At 45.6% G+C, this 24,518-nt stretch overlaps 1 pseudogene across 1 annotated transcript in view; it reads right to left on the bottom strand.

Annotated features, from left to right (window-relative positions):
* Positions 1-22,643, bottom strand: part of LOC309556121 (cytochrome P450 2C38-like) — a 64,444-nt pseudogene extending 41,801 nt beyond the window's left edge. The window contains exons 1-3 of the transcript XR_014226189.1: positions 22,463-22,643; positions 9,861-10,023; positions 7,203-7,343 (exon numbers count right to left, since the gene is read on the bottom strand). The product of XR_014226189.1 is annotated as a cytochrome P450 2C38-like (transcript). The remainder of the gene's footprint in view (positions 1-7,202; positions 7,344-9,860; positions 10,024-22,462) is intronic.
* Between the last annotated feature and the right edge of the window lie 1,875 nt (positions 22,644-24,518).

The raw sequence follows: 24,518 nt of genomic DNA, 5'->3' as shown, positions 1-24,518 counted from the left end.
TCACTGATATTAAAAACTCCCTGACCTATCGGTCTCTTTTCCTCTTGTTTTCTCTTTCCTCCTCTGCTCCCTCTCTTTTTTCCATACTTCTTCTTAGATTTCTTGATTCGTCTTTCTTCTTTGGTGAATTGGCATCCCTTCCTTTCTCTAAAAAAGGCCTGTTGTCTCCTTCTTCCCTCTGTTTGTCTCTCCTTATTTCGTCATTTCTTTGTGGGTTTCTTCTTTCCTCTTCCTGGTAATTAGCCAGGGGGGCAAATTGGTTGTATGTCGGGATCGGGCTCCTATCGCCTCTATATTGGGGAAATTCCTGTGGAGGTCCTCTGTTGTACCCATTGTTATGGTATCCATTATTGTAGTTTTCTTGTGGTGGTCTTCTTGGTCCATTATTGTAATTAAAAAATGGTCTTCTATTGTTTTTCCAGTATGGGGGTTTTCTCCAGCCATTATTTGGTGTTTGATACCCTCCATATCCACCATGGTCTGGATTCCTCTGTGGTTGATGGTGGTAATTCTGATATCCTCTTTGATTTTCATGACCATAGTAGCCTTGCTGTTGATGCTGGTTAAAGTACCTCGGTTGATGGTCTCTAAATTCATTGGTATTGTCTTTGTTGATAGTCCCTTGGTTCGTTGTAGTTTAGGTAATCTCTATTACCATATTGGTGGTCTCTGGATTCATTATACTGTCTTTGATATTGTTCTCTTGGTCCATTGTAGCTTGGATGATCTCTGTTAATCTGACTCCGCTCACTTTCTTTTCTTCCTCTCCTATCCAATTCCTCATTTCGGAGTGGTATATTGAGGTCTAGGTTTTCTCTGTTCTTTAGGGGTCTCTGGGTGGATGTACTGGGAGCCGGGGGTATCCTCCATATTCATGGGTCCTAATGGTGTTAAGTCCATTCTGACCATTTTCTACGGAGTTGAATATGTGGATAAGGGATTCATATCTTCCAAGTTGTTTTGCCATTTAAAAACTCGATCATCTTTGTTGTCATTAATATCTCTTATATACTTTTTAGTTTTTCTTTGTTGTACTTCTCTATCCTTGGTTACCAGGTCTTTGTTTAATTGTCCGGTTAATTTGGTGAACTCTGGCGTTTCCTTAAATGGCTCCAGGACTGTTTTTAATTCTGTGATGAGTCCTTCTATTCGTCTCAGCTTCCTTTGTTTGCGCTTTAACAGAAATTGCACCAATTCCAGCCCTTTTTCATTAAAGAAGTTATACCATTCGTCCACTGCTTCCTTATCGATTAGACCATTATTGATGGGTACCTCCCATCTTAATCTTCTTGGAACTATCCTTTCTTTAATAAACTTATCAAAGGTATTTATGTCCCACCAGAGGCTGACTTTTTTTTCCATGTTGTGTTTGAGTTTTCTCATAAGACCTGTCACTTCACCTTCTTTACTTTTTTTATTATTAGGGTTACCTTCTATGCTGAAGATCTCATCAATATTAATGTTCCTTTCTTCCAGGAAGTTGAAAACTTCCATGACTGCTGCGGGGCTCGGTTTTAGGTTCAGGTAGACTAAAGAGATGTGTGTGATGAGTCCTGCGCTGTCTGGGGAAGATTATGCTCAAAAGGGGGGCCTATCACAGATGCTGCAAGTACCGATACTGGAAACCATGCAGTGTCAGACTTGAGATAAAGGGTGGGGGATACTGCGCTTCTGGGATGTTAATAACCAGTCTTCTAAAAATATAGTCAAGTTAAAGTGTATAAAATTGAGAATTGGATAAACTAAATATGTGCTCCAAGTGGTTAAATATAAATAAAGTGTACAAGATATAGAATGTTCTTAATTCAATCACGTGTGTGCGTATAGTTAATCAGATAAATAAATAAATCAAGGTGCTATGAATATATAAAATCATCAAAACATAGAATAAATTGTGGAAAGATATACACATACAAAATAGGGTATACAACATATATAGTAATTTGGCTTACCTAGACTTTTAATGCGTTTTAATATTGCAACCGTATAATCTGAGTTGAGTTTTAATAATTATAAACATCCATTAATTAATGCTGAAACACTTTGGGTTTCCCGGGGGAGATTTTCCAAAATGGCGGAATCGGTGTATCCGCTTCCGGTATACCACGAAGTAAATAATAATCCAACAAATATGGTGAACGTAGCATATCCGGCTTCGGAGATATAAATAAGCGTCACACACGGCCAATAGCAATCCCCTGAAGAAGTGACGTGATGCGGAAGTGGCGTAACGCGTAGGGACGCTAGACCGGAAGTGACGCACACACGCGGAAGTGAGGACCGCGGTCTCACTCGAGTCTCCTATCTTGCGCATTGTTTTTTTGGCAAATATTCGCTGGGGACTTGGAGAAGGATAGGAAGCTGATCCATCCTTGGCAGCCCATACAACAGTTCCTATTGGGTAGCAGAGCAGGAGTGGAAAGGAGCCCCCTGGATATCGGATAAGGCTTATATTTTCAGACCTTGAGGTGAGTGACTAGCACACACAGAGGGGCATAGAAGAAGCACCCCACTACTTAAGCACGGTGTTAGGTGAAGGGGCATTACCTTTGAAATCTCTCCACCTGGATACACTTTTGGACTATTTGTTTGATTTTTTTGGAGCACCGAGGACACTTTAGTTATTTATTGTATGAATTTATGAATTTAGTTCATGCACTTAGCACTTTTACCTGTCACTGAATGAATTTAGGGCACTTTAAGTGGTGTTGTATACCCTATTTTGTATGTGTATATCTTTCCACAGTTTATTCTATGTTTTGATGATTTTATATATTCATAGCACCTTGATTTATTTATTTATCTGATTAACTATACGCACACACGTGATTGAATTAAGAACATTCTATATCTTGTACACTTTATTTATATTTAACCACTTGGAGCACATATTTAGTTTATCCAATTCTCAATTTTATACACTTTAACTTGACTATATTTTTAGAAGACTGGTTATTAACGTCCCAGAAGCGCATTATCCCCCACCCTTTATCTCAAGTCTGACACTGCATGGTTTCCAGTATCGGTACTTGCAGCATCTGTGATAGGCCCCCCTTTTGAGCATAATCTTCCCCAGACAGCGCAGGACTCATCACACACAACACATTACGCATTACTGGAAGTGACGATCCAGGGACATTGAGCGAGGTTGGGTGAGACACCGCTGTTTCAGTGTACGGTCGGCCGCGACCAGGAAATGGCAGCAATCATGTACACGCAGTTTTGGCGGCGCGCGCACTACCGGACCTGGGCTCCCGCTGTGATTAGACACAGAGGGAGGCAGACCGCGGGAGGAGTGGACTCGATCGCCGCCGGCTTCCTGCGATCTTCGGGGAAACTGACAGGAGAGCCGCCTGCCTATGGAAACAAAGCAGGCGGCTCTTCTGTCAGACAGGCACAATGAGATTGTGTGTCACAGCTAAGCTAAAGCCCTGATCTATGTGTGCCTGTCACAGAGCCCCCCTCCTCCCACAGTCAGTAAGCACAATTAGGCTTAAGTGTAACCCCTTGATCACCCCCATTGTTAACCCCTTCCCTGCCAGTGTCATTATTACAGTAACAGTGCATATTTCTAGCACTGATTACTGTAGTAATGTCACTGGTCCACAAAAAGTGTCAAACATGTCAGTTAGGGGTCCGATCTGTCCGCCGCAATGTCGCAGTCCCACTAAAAATCACTGATCACCACCATTACGAATAAAAATAAATAAATAAATAAATAAAATAAATAAAAAGTCCAAAAATCTATCCCATAGTTTGTAAACGCTATAACCTTTGCGCAAACCGATTAAAATACGCTTTTTGGGATTTTTTTTTTACCAAAAATATGTAGCAGAATACAAATTGGCCTAAACTGATAAGAAAAAAAATTGATCTTTTAAAAATTTTTATTGGGAATGTTTTATAGCAGAAAGTAAAAAATATTGTGTTTTTTTTTTTTAGAATTGTCGCTCTTTTTTTGTTTATAGAGTAACATCTAAAAAAAAAAAAAAATCGCACTGGTGATCAAATACCACCAAAAGAAAGCTCTATTAGTGGGGAAAAAAAGGACATAGATTTTATTTGGTTACAGCGTTGCACGACCGTGCAATTGTCTGTTAAAGTAACACAGTGCCTTATCGCACAAAAGTGGCCTGGTCATTAAGGGGGCCAATCCTGGTTAATGCGCTATTTTATTATGCATAATGTGAGTGTTTTGGACATCAACTACTTCTAAATAAATTTGGATAAAGGTTATTGCACTATTGGTATTTCCTTTTGTTTTACGCATTCACCATACATGTGGATCAACATTGAGGATCGGACACCTGGTGTGGAACATCATTAACCCTTGAGGGGGTGCGTGCTTTGTTTGCTAAATATGAGAATATTTGGCGATTTCATTTGGTGAGTGGACATCTAAAGGGGAAAGGTGTCACCAGTGCACTTGGTGCCGTGGACAGTCGATGAAGGATATTTTATTGTCATGGACATTTATTTGTTTTTCTTTATATTTTTTTTTTTTATATATATTTTTTTCATATTTTTTCATGGGATTCAGTATGTTTGACTATCAATGTCACTCCTCTCTACCACCATTACATCATTTTTTAATATATAGACACACCCCTCCCCCTGTTCCACCTTTTCTCTCCTTCCGATACAAGGAATACCCCTGTATATTTGCCAGCCAGTTTGTGAGGCTGAAAAAAGACATCAGTCCATCCAGTTCAACCTATGATGCGCGTGTGCGTTTGCGGTTATCCGTACATTGTATACCCCTGTATGTTGTACATTGTATACCCCTGTATGTTGTACATTGTATACCCCCTGTATGTTGTACATTGTATACCCCCTGTATGTTGTACATTGTATACCCCTGTATGTTGTACATTGTATACCCCTGTATGTTGTACATTGTATACCCCCTGTATGTTGTACATTGTATACCCCCTGTATGTTGTACATTGTATACCCCCTGTATGTTGTACATTGTATACCCCCTGTATGTTGTACATTGTATACCCCCTGTATGTTGTACATTGTATACCCCTGTATGTTGTACATTGTATACCCCTCTATGTTGTACATTGTATACCCCTCTATGTTGTACATTGTATACCCCTCTATGTTGTACATTGTATACCCCTCTATGTTGTGTTCGTTAAGGTGCTCATCTAATAGTTTTTTGAAACTATCGATGCTCCCTGCTGATACCACTGCTTGTGGAAGAGAATTCCACATCCTTACTGCTCTGACAGTGAAGAACCCCTTACGTATTTTAAGGTTAAACCGTTTTTCCTCTAGTTTTAGTGAGTGGCCACATGTCTTATTGTATTCCCTTTCTCTAAGTCCTCCTCGTGTAATAGCAGCTCCAGTTCCTCCATTTTGTTAGCTAGGCTCCTGGCATTTGTTTATACTCCTCTGAGTGTTGTATGAGTGGAAATTGATTTCTCCTTAAGTTATCTCATGCTTTGTTATTGATTTGACCACTCATTCATCCCAGGATTAGACATTACGGCTATATTATCACTACTGACTCCCCTATTACCCTCTGTCCTTTGCTCACTGCTGGCTGTCACTTCCTTTGAACCCTCCCCCCAGTACTGTATTTTGGCCTAGGCCGACAAGGCCCAGGCCTAGGGTGGCACTTTGCTGGGGGGGGGGCGGCAAAAAAGCCGCCCCTGCCTCCACCTGAGACTCTATTGGCCACTGGTTGCTAGAGCCGCCTGGCGTCTAGCAACCAGTGACGTCATGGCCGTGACTCCCTGGTCCTGCCCATAATTCAAAGTGGAGGAGGATTTAACTTCCTCCTCCTCCGCGCCTAGTGCTCATGGGGCCCAAAGAGTCCCGCCGGTAGCGACGCCGTTTTCACACAGCAAGCGAGCCGGCCGGCCCTGGAGGCTGGCTAGAAACAAGAGTCAGGGAGGGAGAAGACCTCCACTGCCACGGCACCACCCTGTCCTGAGCAGCATTGGGCGCAGCATCCCTGGTGCCTCCCAGAGCCTGCACTCCTTCTCAAACCTCCTCTCCACTCCCAGCTGGGAAATCAACAGGAAAACAGGCTAACCGAGGGCCCAGAGGATGAAGACGGACGGGAGGTAGGTGCATCACACACACCTACCCACAGACAGGGTGTACAGGAGGCACTGCAGGCAGGGCTAGGGGGGTCTCCCACCCCCCTCTCTCTCCCACTGTCCCTCCTCCTCTCTCCCTTCTCCCTCTCTCCCACCCCCTTCTCCCTCTTTCTCCCACCCTCTCTCTCTCTCCCACCCCTCTACCAACCCTTCTCCCTCCATCTCTCCCAGTCCCCTCCCTCCCTCTCTCTCCCAGCCCCCCTCTCTCTCTCTCTCCCACCCCCTCTCTCCCCCACCCAACCCCCCCCTCTCTCTCCCCCACTCCCCTCTCTTTCTCTCTTCCACCCCCTTCTCTCTCCCCCACCCCACTCTCTCTCCCACCCTCCTCTCTCTCTCCCACCCTCCTCTCTCTCTCCCTCCCACCCCCTTCTCCCCTTCTCTCTCCCACTCCCCCTCTCTTTCTCCATTCCCCTTCTCTCCCTCCCACCCCTCACTTTCTCCCAACCCCTTCTCCAACTCCCCCTCTCCCTCTCTCCCACTTCGCCTCTCCTCCCCTCCCCTCCCCTCTCTCTCCCACTCCCCCTCTCCCTCTCTCCATTCCCCCATCTCTCTCTCTATTCCCCCCTCACTCATCCCCCCTCTCTCCCGTCCCCCCTCTCTCATCCCTCCCTCTCTCTCTGCCATCCCCCCTCTCTCTCTCTGCCATCCCCCCACCCTCTATCATCCCTCCCTCTCTCTGTCATTCCCCCCTCTCTCTGTCATTCCCCCCTCTCTCTGTCATCCCCCCCCTCTCTGTCATTCCCCCCCCCCCTCTCTGTCATTCCCTCCCTCTCTCTGTCATTCCCTCCCTCTCTCTGTCATTCCCTCCCTCTCTCTGTCATTTCCTCCCTCTCTCTGTCATTTCCTCCCTCTCTCTCATCCCCCCACCCTCTCTCCGTCATCCCCCCACCCTCTCTCTGTCTCTCATTCCCCCCTCTCTCTCTCATCCCTCCCTCTCTCTCTCATCCCTCCCCCTCTCTCTCTTATCCCCCCTCTCTCTCTCTTATCCCCCCTCTCTCTCTTACCCCCTTTTGTTTTCTCAAACAAACAAAATACCTAGTGAATGAACAAACAAATTGGGTAATAATCAAAAATATTTCCTCCCACCTTCCGTCTCAGACGCTGCGCAGGTGAGATAAGTCGCCTCCTTGAGCACACGGGATTCCATGGTCTTCTTCCCCATCCCAAAGTTCCTCAGAGAGGAGATGGTGAATCGGCGCAGAGGACGCCATCGGGGGCCAGTAATATCTGCAGATAATAATCATCAGCAATGGGTTACAGACCGTAGCAGTGATCATAAGACATGCCGAACCATATTCTACATTGGGCTGTTCTTTACAAAGCAGAGTAAAACAGTGAAAGATGTTCAATAGCGGATCGTTTTCTGTGCAATATATATATATATATATATATACAAAAAATGTAATCAAATGGAAAAAATCTCTTTTTTTCTAGCTTGTTCCAGCTCGAAGCTCCAAAACGCTGGAGGACAAAAAAAAAAATCTATTCTTCTCTATGGAGTCGGTTCACACCTCCACTCCAAAATTGCCTGAAGTCAAACGCCTGAAGTTCAAAAAAGTTTTTTTTTTGTAACTTGAATCAGGCAGATTTGAGCATTTTTTGTGCTTTTTTTATTCCCTTAGACAATGATGGAAACGTGTCATTTACGTTTTGTGCGATTTTCTGCTTAAGGCTCCGTTCACATGTCAGCGTATGATCGCGGGCAGAACCGCCGCGGTTCCGCCCGCGATCCGGACATTTATTGCAAATCGCGGGACGCCTAGCGTTGCCCGTTGATTTGCAATAGCCCCCCAAACGCCGAGCGATGTTGCCGCGATTTACACCCGCCGAATCGCGGCAACATCGCGCAAACAATATCGCGGGACGCAATACGCTCCAAAGAAGCTCTTGTTCTTTTTTGGAGCGTATTGCGTCCCGCGATTTTGCTTGCGCGATGTTGCCGCGATTCGGCGGGCGTAAATCGCGGCAACATCGCTCGGCGTTTGGGGGGCTATTGCAAATCAACGGGCAACGCTAGGCGTCCCGCGATTTGCAATAAATCTCTGGATCGCGGGCGGAACCGCGGCGGTTCTGCCCGCGATCATACGCTGACATGTGAACGGAGCCTAAATGAAAAAAAATGTAAAAAATAAAATAGTAATAATATATAAATAATAAATGGAAAAAAAATACAGAAATAACAAAAATCATCATAAATAAAATAATAAAATATACGAATAATATTTTAAAGTTATAGTTTGGTTTTTACTGCAGTTGAGATTCAACCAAAACACAACTATTGAATAACACCTTTTAATGTTCACTTATTTGGTATATACATTTTACATTTGTATGTATTTTTGCTCCAATATAGATTGTATATTAGACAATTTTAAATTTTTCCTACAAAGCCCATTCTTTTTATTTAATTCCTATTGACACTGCAGACTAGTGATAAGTCAAACACAATTGGGGGAAACCAAAAAAATAAAAAATTAGCTTGGGGGGCCCTTCAGGTCTGGTATGATTTTTAATGGGGTCCCCCCTAAATTCCATACCAGACCCTTAGTATCGCCGCGAACGTTAGAGAGAGAGCAATCATTCTAACCCAAGACCTCCTCTGTAACGGTAAAAATGTTTAAATCGTCGCCTATGGAGATTTTTTTAGGTACCGAAGTTTGGCGCCATTCCATGAGTGTGCGCAATTTTAAAGTTTGACGTGTTAGGTATCTTTTTACTCGGCGTAATATCATTTTACACATTATACAAAAAAATGGGGCCAACTTTACTGTTTTTTTTTTTAATTCATGGAAGTGTTTTTTTTTTCCCCTGCGTAACTACAAGGGTTGCAGGGGTTGCAATTGCAACCGGGCCCCATGCTCCAGGGGGCCTGTGCAGCTCCTTTGTACACCTGGATAGGAGGGGTGGCGTGGGCAACATGTCGAGAAATCACTGTCCTCCTTTTTCCTGGAGATTGGAGGAGATTGATTCCTCTGTATGCTACCCCTGCCACTCCTCCTATCCAGTTCACTTGTGTTCTGCTGTCTCTGGGTCCCTGTGTGCTCCCCTGGTTCCCCCCACCCCCCACTGTGCTCCCTTCCCTCTCCTGCCAGTTGCTGCAGGGGATGTGTCACAATAGAGAACCAGGAAGGGGTCGGTAAATATGTCATTTACCAGCTCCTTCCTTTTCTGAATGGACAGAGTCATAGTCAGTGACATTGTAAAAAAAATAAATAAATAAAATGATAAAAAAATAATACAAATAAAATGGCAAAAAAAAAAACTACTGACACCAATGGGTGAACTTCCAGGTCACACTTGCGACTGGACCCTGGCATTCCACCACCGGGAAAAGGCCCATGCTTGAAGGGAAGGGCCCCTGCCAGGGGTCCGGGGGGCCCTCATTGTTTCTTGCACCGGGGCCCTGAAGGTTCTAATTAGGCCTTTGACCTTGCCTGTTCTGGAATAGGCAAATAATGTACAGTGTCATTTCAAAGCCGCAAATCAGTGCAACTTGCATTGCCGATTTCTTTGCGGCTTGCGGTTTCATTTAACAGAAGTCTATGCAAGTCGCAATGAAACCGGTAAAAAGTAGTGCAGGAACCTTTTTTATTATCGCTGGGACATAAGTCACGGCAATATGAATGGTTCCATTGCCAGCGATGGGGTGCGACTTGCCATGCGCTTTGGAACTGTCAAATCGCATGCCACTGTGAACGGGGGCTAAAGCGGGTTGAGTTCTGAGAAGTGTCCTGGCTATCTTACCGTATCCTTTGCTGGGGATGCTGAGCGTGGAAATAACTGGACGGGCACTGAACTCTTCTGCGTAGTTCACCAGGGCGTCCCTCACCGTCTCATAACCACAGAGGACCACCACCGGCTCCGTCAGTTTCCAGATGGTGAATATCGAGCCGTACTTTTGGCTGAGCTGTCACAGGTAAAAGAAATGAAGAGAGTCAGAGGGCAACAATGACGGGAATTCTCAGCTCATGCCTTGTTAAACAATATGTAGCTGTTAAAGTATAACTTTAGGCAATTTGTTTTTTGGATAGAGGGAGGGATATAACCCCTGTAAGATTTATTTTTGCCATCTTTGCCCCATTGGAAAGATTTCCCTTTAATTCCTGCCTCATAGCCAATCAGGAAGTGAGGGGAAATCCCTGCAAATTAAGGCAATCCCTTGGGTTTTCCCAGTTCACCAGAACTGGTGTCCCCATTGGAAGATTTCCCCTCTATTACTTTTCTGGGGACAACCTAAAATGTGAGATTTGCTTTTACTTTCTCTAGGAGGGGGGAATCTCTGTGCTGTTACACCAATATGTAAGATAGAATATAATGCAGAACCGCAGGCAATGCGGCGCACTGCCCCATGACAATTTTATTTATTTTTTGCTGGGGAAGAAGGAAGTCAAGTCGGGGGCATGGCCACAGAGGCAGCCTCGGAGGAGATCATCCACTAGGTGTGTGAAATTAGTGCTGGGGGAGCTGCAGCACGGGAAAGGCTCGGCGGCGTTTTATTACTTATATACCTTAACTAATAGTATATATTTTATATATGCGCAGTGGCGGAGCCAGAGGGTAAGCTGGGGTGGCAATTGCCACCCCAGAAGAAGTCCTTGCCACCCCTGTTGCCACCCCGATCCTGGGCGGGTGCATGGCAGCGGAGGAATCATAGGGGATCGCCGTACAGGAGCTGCGGAGGGAGGAGGGAGGCAGATGGATAGCTGGTAGGCAGAGGGAGGGAGGAGGAGCGGAGTAATCACAGGGGAGCGCCGATCCATCCCACACCAAGACAGGAAGACCGGACAATCGTCCTGTATCTTACTTTGTGTCCTCCTAATTCTGGGTGATCATGTCATGAGCGAGGGACTAAGGAGAGAACCTCAAATACCCATTGGCTGGGGAGGCAGCAGGAGTCGGTGCAGCCTAAATCTTGGAGGCTGCACGCCTCCTGCTACTTACACAGCCAATGGGTATTTGAGGTTCTCTCCTTAGTCCCTCGCTCATGACATTAAATCTTCATCCCGATTCCCGTGGTCTTCCTGTCTTGGTGCGGGATGGATCAGCTCTCAAAGGAGTTCCTGGCCTGGAAAGCCTGCAGTGACTGAGGTGAGGGACGGTTTGCCCAAGTAGTAGAAGCGCCTGTTCCTGAATCCTGTACATTCTATGCTCCTTACCAAAAATGTTTCCTTTAATAAGTCATTGTAATGTCACCCAGGGCCATATTCTTGCCCTTTTACCAGGGTGAAAGTACCCTAACACCTGTGCAGCATTAGTGTCAGCTTACTGTCAGTCACCCTGTTTAACCACTTAAGCCCCGGAAGATTTTACCCCCATTACGACCAGGGGGTATTTTGCGATTCGGCACTGCGTGACTTTAACGGACAATTGCGCGGTCGTGCGACGCTGTACCTAAACGAATTTGGCGTCCTTTTTTTTTCCACAAACAGAGCTTTCTTTTGGTGGTATTTGATCACCTGTGCGATTTTTTGATCACGCGCTATAAACAAAAAAAGAGCGTCAATTTTGCAAAAATAACAATATTTTTCACATTTTTTTATATGAAATTTCCCCAAAAAAAATGTAAAAATCAAAATTTTTTAACATTTTCGGCCAATTTGTTTTATGCTACCTATGTTTGGTAAAAAAAAATCGCAAAAAGCGTATTTTGATTGGTTTGCGCAAAAGTTATCGCGTTTACTAACAAAGGGAAAGATTTTTGTCATTTTTGTTGTTTTTTTTTTTAACGCGTAATGGCGGCGATCTGCGATTTTTTTTGCGGTACTGCGACATTGCGGCGGACAGATCGGACCCTTGACTGACATTTTTGACACTTTTGGGGTTACCAGTGACATTTCTACAGTAATCAGTGCTATATATATGCACTGTTACTGTAAAAATACACTGGTAGTGAAGGGGTTAACTTTATTTGGGAGGGAGGGGCTGTGTGTGTCCCTAGGGGCGTGCTTTCTACTGTGATTGGCTGTGGCTTCAGCTGTAAGGACACTGATCAACGGATCTACATAGTAGATCCATGTGATCAGTGTCTTTACAGCGAGGAGAATGACAGGTGGCTTGTTTACACAAGCTGCCTGACATTCTCCCTCTCCCCCGCCGATCGCCGAGTGGCCGGTGGACATCAGGTCCGCTGGTCACACGCGCGGGGGGGTCCGTGACCACGCGGGAGCGCGCCTCCGGGGGCGCGCGCTCGCTCCCTAGACCCTCACAAGCAAGCAACGTAGCCCTACGTTAGTTTGCCTGTGAGGGGCTGACCGCCGACGTAGATAGTCGTGCGGCGGTCGGCAAGTGGTTAAAAGGACAGGAATATGGGTGGCATTACAATGATTTATTAAAGGGGGCAACATTATTTGTAATAATTCTCCTAAATCCTGCTTTTTTTTTTTTTTTTTTTTTTTTTTTTTTTTAGCAGAGTGGCAGATTTTTTATGGGGCTAATAACATGTAGAGGGGTTCCAGTTGTGATCTAGACTTTGAGTTGCCTGTTTTTACCATCCCCTGACCGCTCAGAAAAAAGTCTTAAATGGGCAAAATTATCTGAAAAAACTGACCCTTTAACTACTTCAGCTCCCCCTTAATGACCAGACCATTTTCTGCGATACGGCACTGCATTGCTTTAACTGACAATTGTGAGGTTGTGCGACACTGCACCCAAATACAACTGATGTATTTTTTCCCCACAAATAGAGATTTCTTTTGGTGGTATTTTATCACCTCTGCGATTTTTATAGTTTGCGCTATAAACATAAAATTAGCGACAAATCCTTTTTACTTTCTGCTATAAAACATTCCCAATGAAAAAAATCAACATAGAATAAAGACAATAGTCCATCCAGGTTGAACTGGATGGACTATTGTCTTTATTCAACCTCATCTACTATGTAACTTTATTTTTTAATTTTTTTTTACTAGTAATGGCAGCGATCATTGCGGTGGACAAATCTGACACTAAATGACACTTTCTATATTGACCCCCCAAAATAATTCCTTGCCACCCCTTTGCCACCCCTGTTTTAAAAGTCTAGCTCCGCCACTGTATATGCGGCCCGAGAGAATTTCTGTACACTCAATGTGGCCCAGAGAAGCCAAAAGGTTGGACACCCATGATATAATGCATAGTTGTGGTGATGTATTTATATTTGGTCATTATACTGCCATCTTGTGGTTATTTTAGTTGTTGCACTCGCCTTTCTGTTTTTCCCTTCTGTGTTCCTTCCTGTCCCCACCCATTTATGATGTATTTCTTGTTCCGGTGTTCCGTGAGAATTACCTACCCGTGAGAAAAACCTACCCTCGTCGCTTCCGGTTGCACGGCACTGTGTGTAATGCGGCGTTTACATTAAAACAGCTTTGCTGCAATACGAGTCATCTCCACTCCTATCCCGGTCACTTCCCTGATCTCGGCTAGTAAATATAAAAGCGGCGGCGGCTGTATGAGAACATAAATCACGGAGCCGAGAGCCGCTTTTATATTTACTAGCCAAGATCAGGGGAGTTACAGGGACAGGAGCGGAGATGACTTATATTGCAGCACAGCTGTTTTAATGTAAGCGTGGCGTAGGTAGGTTTTTTTCACGGACACCGTGATAATTTCCTACTAGTGCGCACGCGCACTAGTCAGGTCCTCAGCTTTTCTATTAGGTATCCGGGGCTGGGAGCATGCGCACTGCTGCGCTGCTCAGCTGTTCCTGGCCGGAAGTGACGAGGGTAGGTTTTTCTCACGGGGTAGGTAATTCTCACGTTACACCGGCTTCTTTATGCTTGTGGGGATAGAGATAGCCACATCTGTCTAGGCCTTCACACAATCTGCAATACATTGGTAGGACTGTGAACCTAGGACCTAGGCACAGACACATCTATATACAAATGATTTTGAGTGAATATATGTATTGTTGTACTAATTTAGGTTTTGTTTTTGCTTAAGAAATTTCTGATACAAACTGGCCCTGAAGAAGCACGCTGCGAAACGCGTAGACCCGTTGATCAGATATGACTCTGTAATGATCCACTGACCAGATACGATATTGTAACAAGTCTAGTATTCCCTTCACAGTCCTACCATTGGTCCCTTTGAACCATTTGGGATAGAAACTGTTTGGGTTACTATTTTTAGAAATGTTTTCTTTTTTCTTCTATATTCATGTATATTGAGTGAGGATTGTCTGTTTTTTTCCCCACTCTTTTAATTATTTTTTCTGTAATAAAATTATATTTTATCAATTGTGAGTCGCATTGATTCATTCTAGAAGGTGCCCCAGAAAGTCCATGTCTTTTTTATGAAATTATGTGTTGGGTTTTCCCAATCATATATTTCCTCCTTTTTTCTCAATAAACTTATGTGATTTTACCTATTCTTGCATGTCTCGTTAAAGTCCCTTGGGCCCTCAATTTCTTTTGTTTCTATGCTAAAATTAAAGTTTTGCCTTTAGTTATACTTTAAACACATTATTTTATAGTATAACTAAAGGCTAAGCTTTTTTTTTTGGTTTTGCATGGAGTGTAGAGGGTTAGAATCCCTGTCAGTTGTTATTGCTGTCTGTGCCCCCATTAGGGAAATTTCCCCTCTCTATTTGTCCTGTTTACCATTGTCATTAAAAGCGAAAGTAAATTCAAATCCCAAATTTTGGTTTTTCCCCAGAAAAGTAATAGAGGGGGAAGTCCTTCAATGAGGACACTAGTTCTGGTGGCCTGGGGGGTCTAAGGGATTCCCTTAATTTGCAGGGATTTCCTCTTCCTGTTTTGTAACATCTACACAATTATGCAATGTTGTAAATACTGAACATCGTATATTGTACATTTTTTTTTGATTCTCTCAAAACAGGATTAACTGTATACCATATTATGGGACATCTGAACACTTCTACCCACATTCCCAATGTATTTCAAGACTTGCTCTTTTTTAGGGGCGGCAATAAGGGGCATTTCCCTGAAGAGCAAGTCTTTATATGTGTGACACTACACTGCTCTGGTGACTCTGGTAAAAAAAAAAAAAAAACAAAGAAAAATATATATATAGTATCTCACCTCTCACATTTTCTAAATATTTTATTCTATCTTTTCATGTGACAACACTGAAGAAATGACACTTTGCTACAATGTAAAGTAGTGAGTGTACAGCTTGTATAACAGTGTAAATTTACTGTCCCCTCAAAATAACTCAACACACAGCCATTAATGTCTAAACCTCTGGCAACAAAAGTGAGTACACCCCTAAGTGACAATGTCCATATTGGGCCCAATTAGCCATTTTCCCTCCCCGGTGTCAGGTTACCCGTTAGTGTTACAAGGTCTCAGGTGTGTTAAATTTAGTATTATCGCTCTCACTCTCTCATATTGGTCACTGAATGTTCAAAATGGCACCTCATGACAAAGAACTCTCTGAGGATCTGAAAAAAAGAATTGTTGCTCTTCATAAAGATGGCCTAGGCTATAAGAAGATTGCCAAGACCCTGAAACTGAGCTGCAGCACGGTGGCCAAGACCATACAGCGGTTTAATAGGACAGGTTCCACTCAGAACAGGCCTCTTCATGGTGGACCAAAGAAGCTGAGTGCGCATGCTCAGCGTCATATCCAGAGGTTGTCTTTGGGAAATAGATGTATGAGTGCTGCCAGCATTGATGCAGAGGTTGAAGGGGTGGGGGGTCAGCCTGTCAGTGCTCAGACCATACGCCGCACACTGCATCAAATTGGTCTGCATGGCTGTCATCCCAGAAGGAAGCCTCTTCTAAAAGATGATGCACAAGAAAGCCCACAAACAGTTTGCTGAAGACAAGCAGACTAAGGACATGGATTACTGGAACCATCTCCTGTGATCTAACGAGACCAGGATAAATATATATATATATATATATATATATATATATATATATATATATATATATATATACACACACACACACACAGTATCTCACAAAAGTAAGTACACCCCTAACATTTTGTAAATATTTTATTCTATCTTTTCATGTGACAACACTGAAGAAATGACACTTTGCTACAATGTAAATTAGTGAGTGTACAGCTTGTATAACAGTGTAAATTTACTGTTCCATCAAAATAACTCAACACACAGCTATTAATGTCTAAACCGCTGGCAACAAAAGTGAGTACACCCCTAAGTGAAAATGTCCAAATTGGGCCCCAAGTGTCAATATTTTGTGTGGCCACCATTATTTTCCAGCACTGCCTTAACCGTCTTGGGCATGGAGTTCAACAGAGCTTCACAGGTTGCCACTGGAGTCCTTTTCCACTCCTCCATGATGACATCACAGAGCTGGTGGATGTTAGAGACCTTGCGCTCCTCTACCTTCCATTTGAGGATGCCCCACAGATGCTCAATAGGGTTTAGGTCTGGAGACATGCTTGGCCAGTCCATCACCTTTACCTTCAGCTTCTTTAGCAACGCAGTGGTCGTCTTGGAGGTGGGTTTGGGGTCGTTATGTTGGAATTCTGCCCTGCGGTCCAGTCTCTGAAGGGAGGGGATCATGCTCTGATTCAGTATGTCACAGTACGTGTTGGCATTCATGGTTCCCTCAATGAACTGTAGCTCCCCAGTGCCAGCAGCACTCATGCAGCCCCAGACCATGACACTCCCACCACCATGCTTGACTGTAGGCAAGACACACTTGTCTTTGTATTCCTCACCTGGTTGCTACCACACACGCTTGACACCATCTGAACCAAATAAGTTTATCTTTGTGTCAGGGTGCATGGAAACCAGGCCACACGAAGATGCAAGTAAAATAAAGCAATTTATTTATGCAACAATAATAATCACACAGCAAGGGAGAGGAGCAAAATCAAGAACAGCCGGGGTCAAGTTCGGAAGCAGGTAGTCTGCCGAAGCCGGGTCGTCGTCTGATGCGGTGTCATCTGCCGATGTGGAATCCAGAGCCAGGAAGGTCGTCAGCCAAGCCAAGTCATGCACAGAGAAACCACAGAGACCAGAGGACTGCTATCAGTGGAGCACAAATGCAAGGGCAATGTCTGAAAGCCATCAGGTGATACATATAGTCAGGTGTGCAACATCATCACTGAGCGTCGCCCAGGCAGCAGACAAGTGATAATGCAAACAGTTTATAAGAGACAGCAGTCTGCACATGTCCAAGATGGCTGCCAACAGGTAGGTAAGGTAAGACCTTGACACTTAGTCTCATCAGACCACAGGACATGGTTCCAGTAATCCATGTCCTTAGTCAGCTTGTCTTCAGCAAACTGTTTGCGGGCTTTCTTGTGCATCATCTTTAGAAGAGGCTTCCTTCTGGGATGACAGCCATGTAGATAAATTTGATGCAGTGTGCAGGATATTGTCTGAGCACTGACAGGCTGACCCCCCACCCCTTCAACCTCTGCATCAATGCTGGCAGCACTCATACGTCTATTTCCCTAAGACAACCTCTGGATATGACGCTGAGCATGCGCACTCAACTTCTTTGGTTCAGCATGAAGAGGCCTGTTCTGAGTGGAACCTGTCCTGTTAAACCGCTGTATGGTCTTGGCCACCGTGCTGCAGCTCAGTTTCAGGGTCTTGGCAATCTTCTTATAGCCTAGGCCATCTTTATGTAGAGCAACAATTCTTTTTTTCAGATCCTCAGAGAGTTCTTTGCCATGAGGTGCCATGTTGAACTTCCAGTGACCAGTATGAGAGAGTGAGAGCAATAACACCAAATTTAACACACCTGCTCCATATTCACACCTGAGACCTTGTAACCCTAACGAGTCACATGACACCGGGGAGGAAAAATGGCTAATTGGGCCCAATTTGACATTTTCACTTAGCGGTGTACTCACTTTTGTTGCCAGCGGTTTAGACAATAATGGCTGTGTGTTGAGTTATTTTGAGGGGACAGCAAATTTACACTGTTATACAAGCTGTACACTCACTACTTTACATTGAAGCAAAGTGTCATTTCTTCAGTGTTGTCACAAGAAAAGATATAATAAAATATTTACAAAAATGTGAGGGGTGTGCTTACTTTTGTGAGATACTGTAAGTAGGGGGAAAACAGTGAAGCTCATTGCGGACGAGACTGCTACATTGGTGGAGATAAAACCGACTTTAAAGTTCTGATATAGATCGGCTATCTCCATACGGCATGGTGTCTCAGCGAGGAGATAGGCTGCTTCCGGCTCTCAGCTGTGTGGGCCACTGGTTGAGACGCAGCGCCGGCTGGCGTATGACGTCACCGTGGAGCTGGGGGGACACAACGTATTTCCGAGCATGCGCGAAGCTCCGACAGAGTCTTTCAAGACACTTGAAAAAGAAGTGCGCATGCTCCGTGAGAGCTTTGCGCATGCTCGGAAACGCGTTGTGCACATATACATTTATGTTTTTGGTTGTAACATGACAAAATGTGGGAAAGTTCAAGGGGTATGAATACTTTTTCAAGGCACTGTGGATTGAGGCAAGTACACATTATGGAAGGATATGCTTTATCTTTCTTCTTTTCGGGGGTTTACAACAAAACTTCCTCCTCTCCAGTTCCGCACTTTGTATTGTGCATTTATGTTACATTTGCTTTTTTGCTCTGTTTGGTGAATGTGTAATCTGGGTGAGAGGAGACTCATGAGAATTTCAAATCCATTAGCTGTAAACTTTGAACCCTTCCTGTAACTGAGGGCTTCATACCGGGGTGTTACATTGTCTATAAGTCCGCAGACACAGAAACAAACAGAAATTCTTGAATGTATCAAGCAAATTTGCAACAAATGTAGACACAAAATAAGTCTGCCTTTTAGTTAGCAAAGTCTACATTTAATTGATGGAAAAATGAGAGCTCACAAGGTTGCAACAGCTTTATAGTGGTCTCTTAGGAGGGTGTTTGTAGGAGAGGTATAGTGAATAACGGGGTCTCCAAACTCTCTATACAAAGAGCCAGTTTACTGTCGTTCAGACTTTAGGGGGCCGGACTGTGGTCACTGGAAGTAAAAAATGTCCTGGCATCAGTGGGAGCGAACCCCAGTGAGAGGAATTGTACCCCATCGTTTGTGTCTTTGAGTGGAAAGAATCATGCCCCATCGTTGGTGTCATTGGGAGAAACTGTGCCCCATCGTTTGGGTCATTGGGAGAAACTGTTCCCCATTGTTGGTGTCATTGGGAAGAATCGTGCCCCTTTGTTGGTGTCAGTGGGAGAATTTTGCCCCATTGTTGGTGTCATTGAGAGAAACTGTGCCCAATCGTTGGGGTCATTGGGAGAAACTGTGCACCATCGTTGGGGTCATTGGGAAGAATCGTGCCCCTTTGTTGGGTGTCAGTGGGAGAATTTTGCCCCATTGTTGGTGTCACTGAGAGAAGCTGTGCCCCACCGTCGGTGTCATTGGGAGGAATCGTGCCTCTTTGTTGGTGTCACTGAGAGAAACTGTGCCCCATCGTTGGGGTCATTGGGAGAAACTGTGCCCCATCGTTGGTGTCATTGGGAGAAAGCGTGCCCCATCATTGGTGTCATGGAGAGGAATTGTGCCCCTTTGTTGGTGTCACTGAGAGAAACTGTGCCACATCGTTGGGGTCATTGGGAGAAACTGTGCCCCATTGTTGGTGTCATTGGGAAGAATCGTGCCCCTTTGTTGGTGTCAGTGGGAGAATTTTGCCCCATTGTTGGTGTCACTGAGAGAAACTGTGCCCCATCGTTGGGAGTCATTGGGAGAAAGCGTGCCCCATCATTGGTGTCATTGGTAGAAACCGTGCCCCATCATTGGTGTCATTGAGAGGAATTGTGCCCCTTTGTTGGTGTCACAGAGAAGCTGTGCCCCATCGTTGGTGTCATTGGGAGGAATCATGCCTCTTTGTTGGTGTCACTGAGAGAAACTGTCCCCACTGTTGGTGTCACTGAGAGAAACTGTGCCCCATCGTTGGTGTCATTGGGAGGAATTGTGCCCCTTTGTTGGCGTCAATGGGGAATTATGCCCCATTGTTGGTCTCAGAGGATGAAATATTGCCCCAAAGGGCCAGATAAAAGCAAGCAAAGGGATGCATTCGGACCCTTGGCTGCAGTTTGGAGACCACTGGTTTATAGGATATTTCAGCAGACCCTCACACAATGCTATTTTTTGTAACTGTATCAATAGATTTCTATGATCACATGCTACAGTCTAATGACCCACATATTATTGTCCAGCATAAAAATACCATTTGATAGAGACTAAAAACTTTATCTACATTAAATATTTATACCACTTAGGCAATGGAATGTGTCTAATCTGCCTCCGGCACCTCATAATATAGGGTTTTTTTGGTGCTACAATGAAAGTAATCTTCTTCTACAGTTGGGTGGATGCTTGTCAGGGGAGGGCTGAGTCAGGGGGCAATTGCCCCCTGGACCACTCTGATGTCCTGTATAATGGCTGCACCGCTTCTGCCACAGACATGCCTAAAGGATTCCTGATGAAGAGAAGTAAAAAGTCCCCGCCACTGACCTACTGAGTGCGGGTTGAAGACCAGGACAGAGCGTAGGCCTCCCTCCCCAGCATAGATGGTTTAAACTGTCTAAGCAGAGGCCGGTTCCATGTCCCACTGGAGACTCTCATCCCCTGGCCTGCCCCAACTGAGCTGTCCCAGCTCCCCCAACGGCCAGGTTGGGAACCCGGATTCAGCTGGTGAGTAGAGAGTACCTGGAGCAGGGCTTCAAGGAGGTAAGGAGGAGGACGGAGGGCCAAGTCACTGCACCATGGACCTGGGCCAAAATTTGCCAGTCTGCCCCTGATGCTTGTTATTAATGTAATTCCTTCAGATCAGGATTTATTAAACATGACTGGATTTTGGGTCTGCACTGAGAAATAAAAAGCCAGAAATATGGTCTGACAATGCTATTAAGCTGTTAGCTTGAGAAATGTCTTACTAATGGTCCTGGATCATGACTCCGAAACACTGCCAAGTGGAATCTAGGTGCTGATAAGGACTGTGAACATTACTGTCAAAAGTCTTTACTCTGGTCATCACAGAGGACAAGGGGGCACTCTTTACGTCTGGAAAAAACGATTTAATCTCCAAATATAGAAAGGCATCTTCACAGTAAGAGCTGTGAACATGTGGAATTAACTCCCTCAAGATCTGGTTCTGCCAGCTCAGTAGAATGTTTTAAAAAAAAAAAAGGCCTGGATTCTTTCCGAAAAGTACATAATATATCTGGATTCTAATATTTATCGGTAGTTGGTAGTTAGTTGGTAGGTATAGTAGCTAATCCAGCAGTATAGATAAAGTTGATCCAGGGAATATCCAATTGCCTTTTGGGGGATCAGGAATGAATTTTTTCCCCTGTTGGGGGCGACGCTAAGTGGTTAAAGCGGAGTTCCAGTCATTATTTGTTTATTAAAAGTCAGCAACTACAAAAAGTGTATCTGCAGACTTTTAATAAACAGCCACTCACCTGTCCCAAGATCCAGCGGTGTACTCCCCCCCCCCCCCCCCCCAACTGTGTTCTCCCTGTGTCCTCCCGCGGTGGCACCAGCATCTCTACTATGGGCATCCGGCTGTGACAGCTTGCGGTTCACAGCTGGGTGCCCACTGTGCACTCTGTCTAGTCCTGAAGTTTTTCTAGGACCTGTCATGTGTCCCAAAAGACTTTGGGAAGGAGAACTTCCACTTCCGATTGCCTAAGGTGACCAGAATGGAAGTGGGAATGGGGACCTGTAAAATCGGGTACCTGCTTCCCCACTCCTCCCCAAAAGCTCTGTTTCACAAACAGGAGACAGGGAGGAGGCCTTAAAGCGGAAGTTCCACTTTTGGGTGGAATTATGCTTTAAAGAAAGTTTTCTGCCATAGGCATGCGCAGGGGGGTGTGCCTGGGCACACCCTAATCCCTTCGAGCAGTGCTGATTCCACCTACTGCCCGGGCTTCCCCACACCCCGCAGTGCTGCTGGCTTCCTTCCTCTCCCCCCGACTGCTACGGTGGATGTTTCAGGATGGAGAGCGGGGGGAAGGGGCTAGTAAATATGTAATTTAAGGACCCCTTTCTTTTCTAAATGAACACACTCGCGCACTGTGTCCATTCATAACTGAAGCATAGTAAACTGTGTTTACTATGCTTCAGTTTGTGAATGAACAGGAAGCCGCTCAGCACAGAGCACTTCCCATTCATTCACTGCCCTGTGCAGCTGAGGCTACAGAGAAAGGCGTGTGTGTTTGCGCTTTGGGGTGCACAACCTAATGCAATGGGCTGCGCACACCTATATTTGCTGCCTATAAAGTGGCTGACGATAAATGTCTGTACTGGACACTGGGACCCATTGGACACCCACTAAGGAGCGGTATGTGTCTGCCGCTATAAATGTATCTTCACCAGGTACAGGAAACACATTTTGCACAACCACTGAGGACAGTATCTCAGAAGCTGGTTGGATCCCAGAGGTCACTTACCAAGGTGTAGTTTTTATCGGCAGCTCGCAGATTCAAATACTTCGGGGTTCCCAGGAAAGGCAGCGGGGTGGGTCCGGGGGGCAGCGACCTGTACCGTCTGTGCTGTCTCCACCATGATAGGACAAAGTGGAGGGTGATGAGGAAGGTGACCAACAGAGTGAGGATTGCGGAGAATTCCATCTTCCTGGAAGAGACAGACAGATACCGACTATGACAAAGGTAAAGGAGAGCGCGGCCTATTGCATTAGGGTGTGCACCCCAAAAGTATTAAAACATGGACGGTGCTAATAGGGCAGGGGATGGTGTCATGAGAGCAGTGGGCTTGTCAGTAGGGCAGAATTTGGTGTGATTACGGCAGTGGATGGTGTTAGTAATTTTCTATTTTTATCATTTCTTTTTTACTATTTTTTTAGGAGCCCGTTGGGCAGTGGCGGCTGGTGGTCCATGGGCCGGGGGGGGCGGCAGACGGACCACACCATACCCCCCTCCCCACGGACCACACCAGCTCCAACCCCCAAACTAAACCCCCCCCCCCAGTCGCTGGCTCCCGACTCACTCACCCTGGGCAGGCAGCGGCTGCGGCGTCCCCCTCAGTCACCTCCGTGGGCTTCCCCTGCGTCCCCTCCCTCCTCCTTGGCCAATAGCATGGCTTCTCGTTTCGGCCAATTGGGAAACAGGTCTCTGGACGTGCTTCCTGATTAGCCAGTAGGAGAATCAGTGTGGCAATAGCGAATATTCATTCGCTATTGTCACACAACTGGGTGGGCTCAAGGCGCAGTGCTCTGCGCCCCGAGCCCACCCTTTTTCCAAGCCTATTGGAGCCTCTGGCTCTAATCACGTGCTTCAAAAAAAAAAAAAAAAAAAAAACCCCATTGGAATCCATGCGTCCGGCACCCTGCATGTAGATTAGGGGGTGGGAAGCATGGATGGGGGGGCGGCGCCCCTGCGCCCCCACTGGACGGGCTGCCTTTGTCCTTGGGGGGCTTTGGTGAAATATCAGCTGGGGGAATCTGCGCTGCATGGGGTGATTAGGGTGTGCCCAGGCCCGCCTGACACCCCCCCCCCCCCCTGCACATGCCTATAATCCACACTTTAAGGTATTTTGCTTTATGAATTTCACAAAAGGACACTTTGTTCGTTTAAAGATTTGTATCAAATCGGGATATTCACTTGGATTTGTTTCATTTATATAAACACTTTTAGAGCCGGTTCACATTAGCGCGACACGACTCCTTACTACTTCGGGGGCGACTTGTGCATTACATTGCACCACGACTTCGGAGCGACTTGCAGGGACTTCACATAATGGAAGTCTATACAAGTCGCTCCGAGGTCGCTCCAAAATAGTACAGGACCCTTTTTCTAAGTCGGAGCGATTTAGAAAAAAATATATATAATTTTTTTTTTTTTCAAATATGTTTATTTAGAAAGTCAGAAACAGTGAAAGAACATCGGCAAACAGTGCAAACATTGTCACAAGTAAAGTGCATATATATCCAATCTGCAAGAGTGGAACACAACAATATGCAAAAAATGGCCTGGTCATTAAAGGGGTAAAACCTTCCGGGGCTTTTAACAGAGCTCCCCCCCCCCACCCAGTCACACAGTCCCCCATCACAGAGCTCCCCCCCAGTCACACAGTCCCCCATCACAGAGCTCCCCCCAGTCACACAGTCCCCCATCACAGAGCTCCCCCCCAGTCACACAGTCCCCCATCACAGAGCTCCTCCCCAGTCACACAGTCCCCCATCACAGAGCCCCCCCATCACAGAGCCCCCCCCAGTCACACAGTCCCCCATCACAGAGCTCCCCCCAGTCACACAGCCCCCCATCACAGAGCCCCCCCCCCAGTCACACAGTCCCCCATCACAGAGCTCCCCCCCAGTCACACAGTCCCCTATCACAGAGCTCCTCCCCAGTCACACAGTCCCCCGTCACAGAGCCCCCCCCATCACAGAGCCCCCCCCCCCAGTCACACAGTCCCCCATGTCACACAGTCCCCCATCACAGAGCTCCCCCCCAGTCACACAGTCCCCCATCACAGAGCCCCCCCCCC

The sequence above is a fragment of the Pelophylax lessonae genome, assembly GCF_965119305.1.
Source record: "Pelophylax lessonae genome assembly, chromosome: 5".
NCBI classification, from domain to species: Eukaryota; Metazoa; Chordata; class Amphibia; order Anura; family Ranidae; genus Pelophylax; species Pelophylax lessonae.
The sequence above is the reverse complement of the archived record's forward strand: the minus strand, read 5'-3'. Positions and strand labels throughout refer to the sequence as shown.